Source organism: Schistocerca cancellata, chromosome 2 (genome assembly GCF_023864275.1).
Source record: "Schistocerca cancellata isolate TAMUIC-IGC-003103 chromosome 2, iqSchCanc2.1, whole genome shotgun sequence".
NCBI classification, from domain to species: Eukaryota; Metazoa; Arthropoda; class Insecta; order Orthoptera; family Acrididae; genus Schistocerca; species Schistocerca cancellata.
Window position 1 is genome coordinate 332,295,268 of NC_064627.1, and position 15,834 is coordinate 332,311,101.

Here is a 15,834-nt window from a genome sequence, read left to right on the forward strand (position 1 = left end):
GATTCAATCAAACAAAGTTATTGTTAATCAATAAGCAATATTCTGAGCAAATAGTAGAATGTGTACCAGAAAAAAAGAAAAAAGAAAAAAAAAAAAGAAAATTTAGAGAAAATTAGTGTGGGCGCTAATAATATCCTGGTCAATTTTGATGTGGTGTCATTGTTTTCCCTGATCCCAGTGAACAAAGCAATTACATGTATAGCGGACATTGTTCCTAATGATATTTTTGCATTATTCATACATTGCCTTACAACAACTTATTTTCAGTATAATAATGTTTTTTATGAACAGATTGATGAGGTGGCTATCGGAAGTCCTCTTAGTCCAGTTGTGGCTAACTTTTTCATGGAGAACTTTGAACAACATGCACTGCAAACAGCTAGAAAAAGACCAGAGAGATGGTATTGTTATGTAGACGATAAATTTGTTATATGGACCCATGGGGAAGAGGAACTGGATGCCTTCCAGTTACATCTGAATAGTATTAATCCACGAATTCAATTCATTATAGAAAAGGAAATCGATGGTCACCTGAACTTCTTAGATGTGACTGTAATCAATTGAGAGGATGGATCATTGGGTCATAAGGTTTTCAGAAAAGGCTCACACACTGTTCGCTATCTGAAGAAAGATTCTAACCACCACCTAAGACATAAAAGAGGGGTGATTAAAACATTAATAGACAGGGCACACAAAATATGTGAACCAGCTCACTTAGATGATGAGATTGAGCACCTTAGTGTGACCTTCAAGAAGAATGGGTATTCCAACACAGAGGTAGATCAGGCACTATGCCCTAGACTAACAACCAGGACAGACGAGGATCGACACCAACCCAAGGGGAGAGTGTTATTACCATTTATCTGATCGCATTGGAAAAATTTTAAGCAAGTACGATGTGGAAACTGTTTTCAGACCCACCACAAAAATAAAAGAATGTTTAAGATCCACAAAAGATAAACAACATCCTCTAGCTATACCAGGCGTCCATGCAATTATGGAAAGGTCTATATAGGCACAACAAAAAGAAGCATCAACACCCGTCTGGGTGAACATAAAAAGAACTGCCACCACAGAAATATTGATAAATCAGCTGTAGCGGATCATGTGTTTCGGAAAGGTGATAGTGAAATGAAGTTTAGTGAGATGACCGTCATAGCAAAGACGTCACATTATTATGCATGAATGTACAGAGAGGCTGTTGAGGTTGCCAAACACTAAAATAATTTTAATAGAAAAGATGCAAGCATTAAGCTGGATAAGATATGGATGTTAACAGTGCAGCAACAGCGTGACAATCGATTAATTTCAATTGAGAAAGTTGGCAATATCAGAGAGTATAGCACAACCAAGATCACGTGATTGATGGCGGCGCCCTCTGGATGGCTTATCCATATGGCGCTCTTGTTGCAGTTCACCGCTTGTCCTCGGAGGCTGCCTTCCACAGTCAAAGGCGAAACTTCAGGGAAGAGTTTTATGTGTGGACCATGGCATCTCAGCCCAGAAGCATTAAGTGATGAGAATGTGGGATCTTAGTTTTGATAGTGCAAAGGCATGTTTTTGAAAGGAATGGATGTAATATGAGATGGGGATTCATCATGGCAAGACAGGACAGATTGGAGAGTTGAAAATCGTGAGAGTGGCAAAAAAATAAGTAAGAATAGGGTGGAAAGGATAGAAAAACAGAAGAAAAGCAACAAAAAAGGTCGGAAAAATCATAAAAAGTCGTACAGAAATCATTAATAAGAGGTAATGACTGAGAGATCTATATTGATACGAAAAATGATAAAAAGAAAAAAAAAGGAAAAATCAATCAGGACAGTCAAGAAAAAAGTCAAATTTTAGAAACTGGATAAACAGAAAGCAAAAGTCATAGGAGAAAATGCAAACTACTTAGCTTGGCAATTACAGTGCCATAAGAGTCGGCAATAAAAGTCGATCAGAGCGATTTCCTGATAAACAAACGCATAAAAACATGAAAGAATTATGTATAGACAAGATAAGTGAATTTACTTATATGGATATTGTGTCTGTTCTTTCGGACATGTCCGAAAGGACAGGCACCATTGATGAACTGCAGCCAGTATTGCCGAATATGGATATGATGTCTGTTCTTTCGGACATGTTCAAAAGAACAGACAACATATCCATGTAAGTATATAGTTCTGGCAGTACCGACCATGAGCTCCCTCTTCTGTGCAGATGCACACATACTACCCGAACTCTTACAGGACTTGGTAAGAATGTCTTCCACAAGTAATGAGTGTGTTGGGTAGGGACTCTACAAAAGTAGTGTGTGAACATATAAGGTGAGAATGTGGGTCTGTGGGAAGCGTGTGCGGGATAGTCCCTGCAGTCGCACCATCCTCTGTGCCCTCAGTGGCACAGATGAATAGAGCGTCTGCCATGTAAGCAGGAGAGCCCAGGTTCGAGTCCCGGTTGGGGCACACACTTTCACCTGTTCCCGTTGATATATATCAATGCCCGTCAGCGGCTGAAGGCATTAATATATAATTCTAATTTAGATAAGTGAATGGTGGAAAAGAAAATACCTGTCAAATTTGTGAATGAATTGGTGACAGACAATCGGGAGAAGGTCTAGCAGTGTAGTGAACCATAAATTGTTGTATGCAAATTCGTAAATAACAATGGAATTGTTATATCCAAATAAAAATGAAAATGAAACTGAACCGATCTACGAGCATGGAAATCAGTATTAGATAAGATGTTGGGGCAAAGTGCTGAGTAATCTTGGTGATACAGACAAATAAATGAATGGGTTAGCATGGAAGGTAGAAAACAGATGGTGCCTGTTTCACAGCATGCGCCATTTAGATTCTTCCCCCAGACACCAATTTCTCAGAACTCCACAGGTGGGAACTACCGCTACAACATGTCCTTGGTTCTCACCACCCACCTATCCTTAATTTACATTAATTTCTTCTGTCTCAGCTTTTCTTCACTGTAACTACTCTTTGCTTCACCCAGTTGTAATTTCCTACATCTTGCATTGTCTTTCCCATCTATTTTTCACCACCCTCTCCCAGATCTGTTACATAGAATGCACTTAGCTTCTCACTCTTATTAACTTGTGCATGATGTTTTAGCAATAATCTCCATCTTCCTTATTACCCTGTCTTCCACTTTAACCTCTCAGTTTTTCAAATTTGATCCGCTGCAGTCCCCAACAATAAGTCTTTCCTTTTCATCCCATATGGTAAATCTCCTCTGATCCATGGTTCTGGGTGACTTTCCTAAAATCTACCCCTTTTCTTAGTCCTCTCCAGTCATTTTCCTTCACCCTTCCCCTTCAACCCTTCTGCCTGGAGAAGGAGCCACTGGCTCCAAAAGCTTGCCAATCACAACAGTCTTTTATGTGCGTGTGTTATGCTGCCACTTGGTGAGTAAATTTTTTATCGATCCAAGTAAATAATTTTATAAATAATTGATTGTTTTCATTTTTATGTCTACCAACGTGGTCAGACTACAATATTAATGAGGTGCTGAGAACCTCTTATATAGAGGAACCAGTAAGACAGATTTTCGTGAATGTTGACATATTCAGTGTGGGCCTATCGCATATACAAACCTAACCCATCACAAGATCAACAGATATCAGAAGAATGAATAAATGCTGCAGTCAGATATCAGAAGCATGAATAAATGCTACAGTCTCACAATTGATGATGATGTGCTTTATGGTTCTCAGTGCCTCAAATGAATAACTGTATGATGAAATCCAAAACTTAATGTACTACATCTCATTCAGAATCCCACAAAATGAGGTTTCCTGTAAATATAACTATAACACATACTGATGTCTAATCTAATTTTACTACTCAGTGAGTGAATTGGCATAGCTGAGGAGTGTGCTGCTGCTAGAGGGATTTATGCCAAGCTAATGGGTATAAAATTTTATTTACTTATTTATTCTCCATGGACAAATACAAGGATTTGTTTTAGATAGTTTACATATTGATCATTTCCCCTTATTACATTGTGGGAAACAATTATATAAAATAGGTCTAATAGATAAAAAATTATGTTGCTACTTTTTTTTGTACATGTAAATACTATTTATACAAATGAAAGTATTCTACTTCTCTGAGAGGAATTCCTTATTACTATAAAAACACTTATTGCTGAGGAACTAATTCATCACAATTTCAAGGCAGCTTACACTTACGATTTTTAATTTTTTTGGAAATTTGTTATAAAATTTGATCCCCATGTAATAGGGGCTCTTGTCTGCACTTTTTGTATTATTTCTTTCCAGGTGATAATCATCATCCCTCCTAGTATTGTACACGCCCACTTCTCTATTTAGATGACTGTACTGCTTGTATTTTAGCATCACCTGAACTGTTTTAAAAATATATAGTGATTGGAGTGTTAGTAGTTTCTTAATTTTAAAAATTGCTTTGGAAGACTCATTATATCTAAGCTCACACATGATCCTAACTGCCATTTTTCAAGGATGAATACCCTATTTACATACTTGGCAGCAGCACATCCCCATACTTCAATTCCATATGTGAGGTATGGAAACACTAAAGCATAGTAGATTATACTCATTTGCTCATATGTAAGAAATTGTGACATTGTCCACATTGCATAAACTGATTTGCTACATTTTTGGCATAAGAAACTGATATGATGCCCCCAAGAGAGATGCTGATCTAACATTAAGCCAAGGAAGGAAGTTTTATCTTTCAATTTTATTTCTGAACCATCATCAGACACAACACTCCATTGCATTTCGTCTTGTTTGTGGTGTATTTGAAATTCCATTAGATTTGTTTTATTGATGTTTAAGCTTAAGTGATTGTTTGGGAAGTAATTCTTCAATCCAAATGAGACATCAGAACAATTTTGGGTCAAATCATTCCTGCTGGTTCCCCAGTTAACAACGGTTGTGTCATCTGCATAGTTAAGTATCTTGCTGTTGTGTTCTGTGGGCAGATCATTAACATATAGTATGAACAATAAAGGACCCAAAACTGACCCATGGGGCACGCCATACTTTACTGCTGCAGTGTGCTGACATCTGGTGGCATTAACTTTAACTTGTAGTTGAGTGGTAAGGGCTAGCTGTGTATGCTGTAAACTGTGCACATTTTTTTATTAAATCCATATGTATTTGATCGGTAAGGTAATTACATCACACCACTTGTACATCTGCAAAAGTTCCTTAAAATATGCACAACCAAAGGTGTGCTCATGACCCTGGTGCCAAGTTTCATGGAGTCTAGCAGAGTAGCAGTGTAGCATAGTGCAGTACATTTAGTGCTATGTATTTCAGATTACTGAATCTACATTACATTTAACAGCATTCAAAGGAAAATAACCAATAAATCCACAAGGTGTCAAAAGTTGGGTCACATGCTTCAAGTGCTCTTATACAACAACCGTTACTGCATTCAAAGACACATGAGTGAGACACTTCATTTCTTGTTGGGTGGTCCAGAGACCTATTAATACACAACTTGTTCGATAACTATCTCATTAAGCCTAATATAACTACAAAAAAAAGTACTGTTGAAGGATAGCAAATAACCACCACTTTTACATCCATTAACATACATGTGACTGAAATTTGTAATGAGACGTTAAAAGACATTTTAAGTAACATAGTGGAATTACAAACTGAAATTATAAACAGTTCATTTTTGGGTAATAATTTCCATGTTTCATGACTGCTACATAATAATACCATTAGAATAAACCTAAATTGTGGAGTAAGCATACCAGACAGGCACAGCAGCACAATTACTCTTAAGTCAAAGGCTTATTATGGTGTAACAATATTATGAAAAGGAAAGTTGTTATTCACCATATAGCAGAGATGCTGAGTCACAGATAGGCATAAACAACAACTGCAGTTGTGTGTGTGTGTGTGTGTGTGTGTGTGTGTGTGTGTGTGTGCCTGTCATCTATTTTTGATGAAGGCTTACTGGCTGAAAGCTTTATTTGTGACAGTCTTTTTGTTGTGCCTATCTGTGACTCAGCATTTCCACTATATGGTGAGTAGCAACTTTCCTTTTCATAATATTGCTACATTCTATCCTGGATTTTCCATTGTTTGCTCATTATGGTGTAATACATGGAAAGTTAGGTATTTACAATATACTTATTTGGTACAATAACTGTTTTAACAGAAGTATGCCTGCTACAAATCAGTGCAGACTCTGCTGCAGAGTGAAGATTCATTATAGAACAGTAATATATTTTATAAAACACTTAACATCTAGTGATATATTCATTTCATTTCCTATTAACCTCTAAATTTTCTTTTTTTTTTTTCTTTTTTCTTTTTTTCTGCTACACATTCTACTATTTGCTCAGAATATTGCTTATTGATTAACAATAACTTTGTTTGATTGAATCCTTAGTAACTTCTAGACAAACACAATTATTTTACTGTGAATCACATAATGGAATGAATGTTGCCTGTAATATGGGCTCTGGGGTCACACTTGCATCATTCTAGTGACTGTCAGAGAAGACCAACCTTGCTCACAGAATTTCAATATAGTTTAAAATATGCAGCATTGTCCTCAGAGTCAAATGGAAGGCATGAAACAGAGTCTTCAGAGGTTATATGAAAAAGTAGGCTGGGACTTCCTGTACGGTTGAGACCTGTAGGGTCCTTTTAGACTGCTAAACAAGTAGCTGACTGTCTGTGGTGGAGCACACATAGGGATTTTAGAGTAAGTGAGTCTCCATCCAGTCATCTAATCAGGGAAGAAATAGATGTAAGGTCAAGTGAAACATGTGATCCTACCCCCTCCCCCCCACCCCTCCCCCCCACTCATGTGGAAGAGACAGTTAAAATTGTAGCAATCAACTGTTGAAGCATTTGCAACAAAGTGCTACTATTTGAAGCACCCCTTTAGTGGAGCTCATGTGATACTAAACTAAACTAAACTCCATCCAAACAGGCCATGAAGGCCCAAAGTTACAGACCGGCCTCCATGTCATCCTCAGCCCACAGGCATCACTGGATGCGGATATGGAGGGGCATGTGGTCAGCACACTGCTCTCCCAGCTGTTTGCTGGTTTATGAGACTGGAGCCACCACTTCTCAATCAATTAGCTCCTCAATTTGCCTCACAAGGGCTGAGTGTATCCTGCTTGGCAACAGCACTCAGTATACCTGATGGTCATTCATTCAAGTGCTAGCCCAACCTGACAGTGCTTAACTTCAGTGATCTGATGGGAACTGGTGTGACCACTGCAGTAAGGCCGTTGGCTCCATGTGATACTAGGTACAGAAATATAGTTAAAACCGAAAACTGGTAGTAGTGAGAGTGTGGGATGAATCTAAGTGTTTGTCAAAAATGACAGGGTAGCAGGAATGGAGGTGGTGTGTCACAGTAGACAAAAGACTCAAAACCAATGAGATAGAAATTAAAGCTGCAGGGAGATTGTGTTGGCAAGAGTCAGCATAAAGAGTAAGCATAAAACTAATTTTTGGATCTTTCTATCAGTCATCAGACTAACCCCCACATGTAACCAGAAAGTTTAAGAGACAATATCAGTTCACTAGCACAAATGTTCTCAAATTATGCTGTCATTGCTTGAATCAGCATTGGACAGTGTTGTATGATCTGTACAATATTTCCATGAAAAAGCTGCTCACCATCTTCAGAAGCTACTGGTGCACTACTATTGGGGCTTGGCAATTAATGTGCTGACCTACTAGAAAAGTACAGACGGCAGGGGGCACAGCTATAGTGTCATCATAGTTGAGTTGTAGATGGCCTCAACATCCAGAGTCTACTGCTGAAGAAGTGGGCCACGGTCTTTACATGCATGGAATGGAAAAAAGGTGGCTGTGAGCCATGGTCATGTTTTACACACATGGGCCAGGTATTGGCGCCTGGCTTATGGTCCTGGCTTTAATTATCCATATGTGTTAACTCATTATATTTATTGTTCATGGCCAATGATACTTTAGTGCTGGTTCCTGTGCTTTTCTGAGTTGAAATCCCATGTCTATGTTAATTAAGTCATTAGTTATACTAAACTTAACCAATTCTTTAATGGTCAAGTCCCAGCACACAGAAGTGGTCAAGAGGATACTTGTCTCTCCATAGTTCATGCTGTGTCCCATGTCAAGGCAGAGTTCAGCAATAGCAGATTTTTCTGTCTGACCTAATCTGGTGTTTAAGTTTATCATCCCAGCTCACAACTAAACAAAGAAACAAGCAAATTTTTCCTTCATTATGGAAGTCCATCAGAATTATAGGGACTGTTTTTTTAATAGACCTTCAAGTGATAAAGAAAAAGGTCTTTATAACATAGAAATGATCAAAATATAAGTGTCCTAAGGAACAGACAAATTCGCTTTCTGTGTGAATTTAGTGGACTGGCACCTGCTATGTACCAAGATGTCTGTTATATTCCTTCAGCTTTAGATTTTCATATAGCAGTCTGTTACCCTTTTCCCTAACTTGTTTGAAACTGTAGTTACGTGTAACTGTCTATACTAGAGCAACATGATAGAATAACTAATGCATACACAATGAAATAATTATATGTAACTAATGACATAGGATCACATTTGTATTTTAAAATTGTTCAAAATATGTGACTCCTCTGGTTTGGTGTCTGTCACATAAATGCTGAAAGTGTCTGATGAGGAAACTGGCCTCATAACAATGAATGTTGTTTTCCCTATAACAAGTGATACAAATTGATATCCCAGCTTTGTATATTTAGTAAATTTTCATATACTCTTCCTAGTGGATGCATGAATTTAGTCTGATAAAAGTTTGTGTCAAAGGAATTTCCAGATTTTTTTTTATTGAAGATGATAAGTGACATGGTTGGGTTTATAGGACTTTTTTATGGAAGGTTTGCGTAATTTAGTCCATTGAATTGGTTTAACCTGAATGTTGGGTTTATGGCAGAGAAGGGGATTACTACATCATGTTGTTACCCTCTTGACTAGGTGTCAACAGTAAGGTCCTAATACAATTGCCTGGGGTCCGATGAGAAGAAGCTGATGAAACTTATTTTGTAGAATTGGCAAATATCTTCATTCTCCAACACATCACTGAAGAACTCCCAGAATGGAATCCCTGGCATGGGGGGGGGGGGGGGCGAACAAGGGGGGGGGGGGGGGATGGGGTGGAGAGTGTGTGTATGGGGGGGGGGGGAGGTGGGAGGAATGGGGAGGGGGGGATTAGTTTCAGTCTTTAGGGTCTATTTTCTTTCTTTCTTAGGTTCTGACACCCTTAGTATTTTTTTTTCTTTGTTTCTACACCACCTGGTGTACACTAGCTGTCCTCCCTCTTTTCTGTATTCAGTAGTCTCCACTGTAGAGTCCTTCTAAGATCATTTATGAAAACCTGTATTCACAGGATTGCCAGAGATGCAGCACACATTCAGCGATTTCCAAAAGTGAAATGAATATGGCTAGTAAAGCCTGAGTTCTGCAAGAATATGACTGGTTAAATGAAAAATTGGTCATAAGACTAAAAAGTGTATAAAATAAAGAGATATTATAAAACTGTTCAATGATCAATATTGATAACAAATATTTGTTACCCAAGGATTCATATCCATAGTAAGAGAACGGCTGGCTGGCAGAGGTGTAAGGGAAAACATGCATGTGATTAATGATTTATAAGTCATTGTGGGCCATTCCATATGTAATAAACATGAACAAGTATATTTATTACAAAGGAAATGCAATTACAACTGTGATCATGCAAAAGTTATTTTTGTGTGCATGTGTTCTGGTAAGAGTGGACACATTGTATCTGCAAGTTGGGATGGCAGTAGAAATCTTACTATGTTTGGAGTAGCTGGTAGTTAAGCAGTTTATTCTGTTTCATTGGGTTCTGCTGTGGAGATATGATGCAAACCCTTTAAGATGAATGGCCATGACATTCCCAATGACATCACGGGAACAAGAAAAAAAGACTACTGTCTATATATTCAGTTGGTATCTGTTAACTAAAACAGACTGTTTTGGACAGAGCTGTATTAATGTATTTGTAATTTTCTGAATAATGAGCCAACATTGTTATGTACGGTCCAGTCCTTGGGACTAGAAGAAGGCCCAGGTCATAGTAATCTATAAAAAAAGGTAGAAAATTGGACGCACATAATTACTGGCCAATTTCACTGACATTAATTTGTTGTAGAATCTTGGAACATATTTTGTGTTCAGACATAATGACCTTTCTAGACTCTGAGAAGCTCATCTGCAGAAACCAGCATGGTTTTAGGAAACAGCAGTCATGCGAGACACAGCTGGCCCTCTTTGTGCATGATATACAACAGGCTCTAGATACCGGTGTAGCGATGCAAGCGGTACCAAGTTTGTTATAAAAGTCAATAAATTACTCAACGGACAGTATTTTTCAGTACAGGTATTTCGTTCATTCCAAGCAAGTGTCGATTTGTGATGTCATCATCCAGACACGAGTTGACTGTAATCTGAATCCATTTTAACAAACTAATAATTTCTCTCAGGCAATAAAATTTTATTGATTATGAAATACAAGTTCTTGAAAGTTATTCAGAATGGGAAATGTTTAATTAGTAATTACTTGCCATAATTTATTTGTTTAATATAAAGGTGTATGAATAAAAAAAAGTGAGAATTTATGTGTGGCTTTTACTCTAAGACAAGTTATCACTTAGAGTGCTAAAAGTGTATGTGTTCAGTTTGCTGACCTCTGTGGTGAATTTTATTTTGTGATCTTGACCTGAATGGAGAGTAAATCCAGTTTCATTTAAACTTTACATGAGATAGACACATCATGTTATTACAAAAGAGTCATTTAGGCCATTAGGGGAAACTGAAACCTGCACGCTCAATTTGAAATACGTTACACGCCAGTGCATGATCGAGCTGTCCAGTAAATCATGTACAATAGTTGCAAATGTGTTAGGACTTAATGCATGAAGTTGGAAATTAATTTTGAGACAAGTGCTGATTTTGACAAAAATGAACCGAAAGTTTATTCAAAATATCAAGGTCCAGTTTTAATTTAGACGCATATCACCTTGTTAATTATGTTGTCTAGCAATACTGTAAAGCAGCTTAATTAATTCATTAGAATAATTTGCAATGTAGTAAGGCCCACTACACACACAAAAGGTTACATGAAGTTTGCTGACCACATGAGAGTATGAGAGTGTTTTTCTTTTCATAAATGCCAATAAACTGGCAGTTTCAAAAGTTAAATTATTAACTGTATGTAACTTCATTGATTGTCTTACACCACTACAGAACTTGTTGTATCGTGTCTCTTCACAAGAGATCTCAAGAATCCAGGACAAACAAGAAGAAGAAAAAGACTAAAGAACCGGCATCGGTATATTTGGTGCTGCAACTTGGGGCTTGAAAAGAATATACTAACAACTTCAGGCCCAAGGCATGAACTTCAAACCATTGGAAAGGATAAGTACTCACAGCTAACTTGAGGTACTCACAGGTATGAGTAGGATGGACATGCTATAAAAGAACAGTTCTACAGTTGGTGAAAGTATATTTTGAGTTGATATTGATATTTTAACTGTATACAAAGATATTAGGAAAAATTTATACCTGAACAAGAAGAGCATGAGATAATGCAACCCAGAGTTTAGAAGTGACAGGTGAGGGGAGTAAAAGTGGATATAGTCCACATGGAGAGGTAACTAGGGAACCAATTAAGGACCAGCAATTGCATAAATTAAGTGAGGAAAATCTTGGTGAAAGAGTCCCAAATGTTATAAATGTAGGACAGCAATCACATAATTTAAGTGATAGTAAAACCATTGATGTGGAAGTGACAGTAGAAGCAGACCCAAGTACAAGTAGAAATAGTAATATACATTAGTCTATAAATACCAAAGATACACAAGAAAGTGTGAATCTTACATCAAATGTTACAGAGCTTAAAGATGATGTTACCATTAAATTCCTGGTGAGTATGTGTCAGCTAACTGAGAATATGTGTAATTTAAATGATAAGTTTGATACCAAATCTGATTCCCAAACTGAAAAATTCAACACCCAAATGGGTTTATTCAATGAAAAATTTGACAACAAGTTTGAGTCACTTAAATATGATAATAAACAATTAAATGAGAAATTTGATAACTTAAAAGTAGAGTTGGAAGAACAATTAAATACTAAGTTTAGTGAATTAGAAATAGAAGTTTCCATGGATATCACAAACCTACAACCGAATTTATGGGTAAAATTAATGAGATGAATAATAAATGTGAAACTATTTCAAAGAGGCATAGTAATTTGTCAGATAAAATCTGTAACTGTGACAGTAGTTACTTGAAGGCTAATGGTCATATTGAGGATCTGTCTAAAAAGATGTCAGAATTCGAAATAAACACTTGCACGGTCATAGATAAATATTTAAAGGACCACTCTCGAGTTGAAACAAGCTGAGGTAGTTAAGGAAAAACAGATGGCAAATGATGAACTTATCAAGTTATTTAGTAGTGAGTTTCAGGCTATTAAAGATAAAGTAACCTAAGTATCAAAGTGAAACAAACTGTAAATTATCAGAATTAGAACAAAAATCTGCACAAAATGTATTGACTAAAGACAACTATTCTGAAGACAGGCTTAGGAATAATAAATCCTGTAGTGAAGTAAAATGTAACTTTTGTGGGAATACACCCGAAATGAAAATCACACTTTTATCCAAAGGAGGTACTTGTTGACTTTGAAGACAACAAGTACCCCCTTTAAATAAAAGTGTAATTTTCATTTCCATATTCAAAAGCAGGCAGTTTGCTACCTTTTCAACTGAAAAAGATGGCATCCATCCAAAAATTTTCATCAACAATTTTAAGCATATTTTTCCTCACAGTTGGTCTGAACATGATAGACTTCAATTTATTGCGTCCAAGATGACAGGTGAAGCAGCACTGTGGGCTGCAGAAGCAAGTGAGAATTTTAATACATGCGCAGAGTTTGAACACATTTTCTTAGCGAAATACTGGTCGAGTAGCGAACAAGAGGGGCTATGAAAGGAGGTGTATGAGCCGGAATTTTATAATAGTAAACAAGGTTCATTAAGACAGTATTTTGAGAAATACATTAATAAAGTGAGGTACTGGAGTGATCCTATTTCCCATAGAGAAGTGATACATATTTTGAAAGGAAGATTACCTATTCATATACATGAGAAACTTATAAATATCCCTGACTATGATGTGGAACAGTTCCTGTCTGAAGTCAGTTCAGTCAATATGATACTAGAAGATGCCTGAGTATGGAACAATAATCAGATGTCTACCTCACAATGTAATAAAAATAATAGTACTAACAATAACAACAAACCTATACTACACAGAGGAGGACAAGCGATATCTTATGGCTATAATAAAGTCAATAATAATAATCAGTATAAACGTAGCAACTATTATACTAAAGAAACCTATGGAAATAATAATAATCAGGTGAATCAGATTAGTACATGAAAACCAAATTGAAAATGCAGACAGAATGATGTGAATAATCAGTATGGTAATTCATGCAGACATGATATACACTCAGAAGACAATCCTGATAGTATACAACCTTGGAAAGACCCTTTGACACCTGAAGTTTGATGGGTAGATGCAAATGTAACTTATCAAGTACAACAACCACAAGGACCAATACCACATGGTAAAGGAGCAATTAAGTCATGAAGGGAACAACTACCAAATTCCGACCATGCTGTACATATTGTTGAAGTGCATGAACCACCGATTATGACGTCTACCGAAAGATTAAACAAGAACTGGTCACCAAAAGCCTTCCTAGCATGACTGGAGAGGATGAGGAGGGCAGGCATCATTTTAAAGAGAATGTACTGAGGTATAATAATGATTTGGATCCAAAGGAGGAACTGATTGAAGAAACACCTTACATTTCGAATAAGTGTGGACAAATTTTGCAGGCAGTAGTTCAAGCAGTAATAAATGGTATTGACGTTGAAAATTTTATTGATACTCAAGCAACTATTAGCATAATGATGTAAGATTGTATTAAACAAATTAGTTGAGTAGCAACAGTGCTTACATTTCCTGATACTGGATGTACTGTATCTGGAGCATTTAGTGCGAAAGCGCAAAAGGTCTCAAAGCTGGCACAAGTCAACATTATAATGCAGGGGGGCTTCAATAGAAAGGACCCTCTTGATTGTTCCAAGAATGACCATACCATGTGTTTGGGATCTAGATTTTTTGTGTAATGTTGGAGCAGTCATCAATTTAAAAGAAGGAACATGTACTAGAGGGCAAAACAGTCCCGGATCAGTATTGCATGAAGTTAATGGTTAGCTATATTGGTACTGACTGTAATTTAGTTGGTGATATTTTCTATATTGAATATACTGGAGAAGAAATAAGTCAAGTTACACTTCAGGAGAAACTCTCTGAATCTGAATACCTATCTGCAAGTCAACAAGAAGATTTGTGTTTCTTGTTAAGTAATTATCTGCCTGTATTTAACAGATGTCCCAGAATAATCAAAGATTTTGAATACAACATTAAGACATATCCTTCCTCTTCTGTTCCTTGGTCAAAGAGAGAGGCAGTCAAGAAAGAAATTAACAAAATGTTAGAGTGGGGACTTATAGAGCCCTCTCATTCTGAATATTGTATCCCTCTTTTGGCGGTCCTCAAAGCAAATGGTGATGTCAGATTAGTTCTAGATGCCAGAGACATAAAAAAGGTAATCATACTGGTACAGACAAGACATAAGAATTGGGATGAATTAATTCAGAAATTCTGTGGTGCCCCCTTCCTGTCATCCCTTGATATGAGAAGTTCATACTGGCAAATGACAATCTCTATTGAAGCTCGGAAATATACTGCTTTTATTTTTATGGGCAGAAGTTAGCAATTCTTTTGGACTAAATATTAGTGGAGGTGTATTTACATTGGTGCTAGACACCGTACTTGGACGAGATTCGCTCGATAGAGTTACCTTGTATGTGGATGACTTATTGATCACTACCAAAACATGGGGGGAGCATCTCAATCTGCTTGAAAAAGTATTTGCGAAATTCTTAGAGTATGAAGTAACAGTAAATTTAATGAAATCTAGATTCGCAATAAGTCAACTGAAGTTTCTGGGACATATAATTACGCTGGATGGTATTATGCCGAATCCTAAGAAAATGAGTGGTATCAAAGAGTGTCCCTACCATAAAAATAAAAAGGAATTAAAATCTTTCATGGGATTAGCCTCATTGTTCCATCAATTTTTGCCTAATCAATTAATCAGGTAAGAATGTTTATTACAGTTATTGTGAAAGAACATCATGTGGAAATGGACCTCTGAGTGTAGTCAAGCATTTGACAAAGTCCAAAACACTTTAGTTAACACCCCATTGTAACATCATCCGAAACTTGAACAGGATTTTTGCATTGCCATTGATGCTTCTGAAACAGGACTAGGTGCTACACTTTTACAAATGGATGATCCACAAGATATGAATATCATTAAGATTATAGGATCACAATTAGAATGGGATGTAATCAGCTAAGGAGCTACAAATTATTCTGGTAGCCTATATCCTTTACAATCTAATATATTATTTCAAAGAAAACCTCATGACAAACCATGGAAAGTATGCGTTCCAAAGGAACATCTGGACTCTTTACTGTGGTGTACATCTGAAGTGGGGACAATTTGTAGATCTTTAAAATGCAAATCCGAGTTGGCCCAATATTACTACCATCCAAACTTAGAACGCTTGGCTAGTTACATTCTAAAGAAATGTAAGATTTTCCAGAAAACTAAACCCATCAACTATTGCTGAAAAATTGAATTACATTCAGTCATACCACACCAACCTTTGACATTGATAT

At 36.8% G+C, this 15,834-nt stretch overlaps 1 protein-coding gene and 1 pseudogene across 1 annotated transcript in view; one reads left to right on the forward strand and one right to left on the reverse strand.

Annotated features, from left to right (window-relative positions):
• The window catches only part of LOC126153810 (androgen-dependent TFPI-regulating protein-like), an 82,482-nt gene that overhangs the window by 39,897 nt on the left and 26,751 nt on the right, over positions 1-15,834 (forward strand). The window lies entirely within an intron of this gene.
• LOC126163727 (5S ribosomal RNA) lies at positions 7,136-7,253 on the reverse strand (annotated as a pseudogene).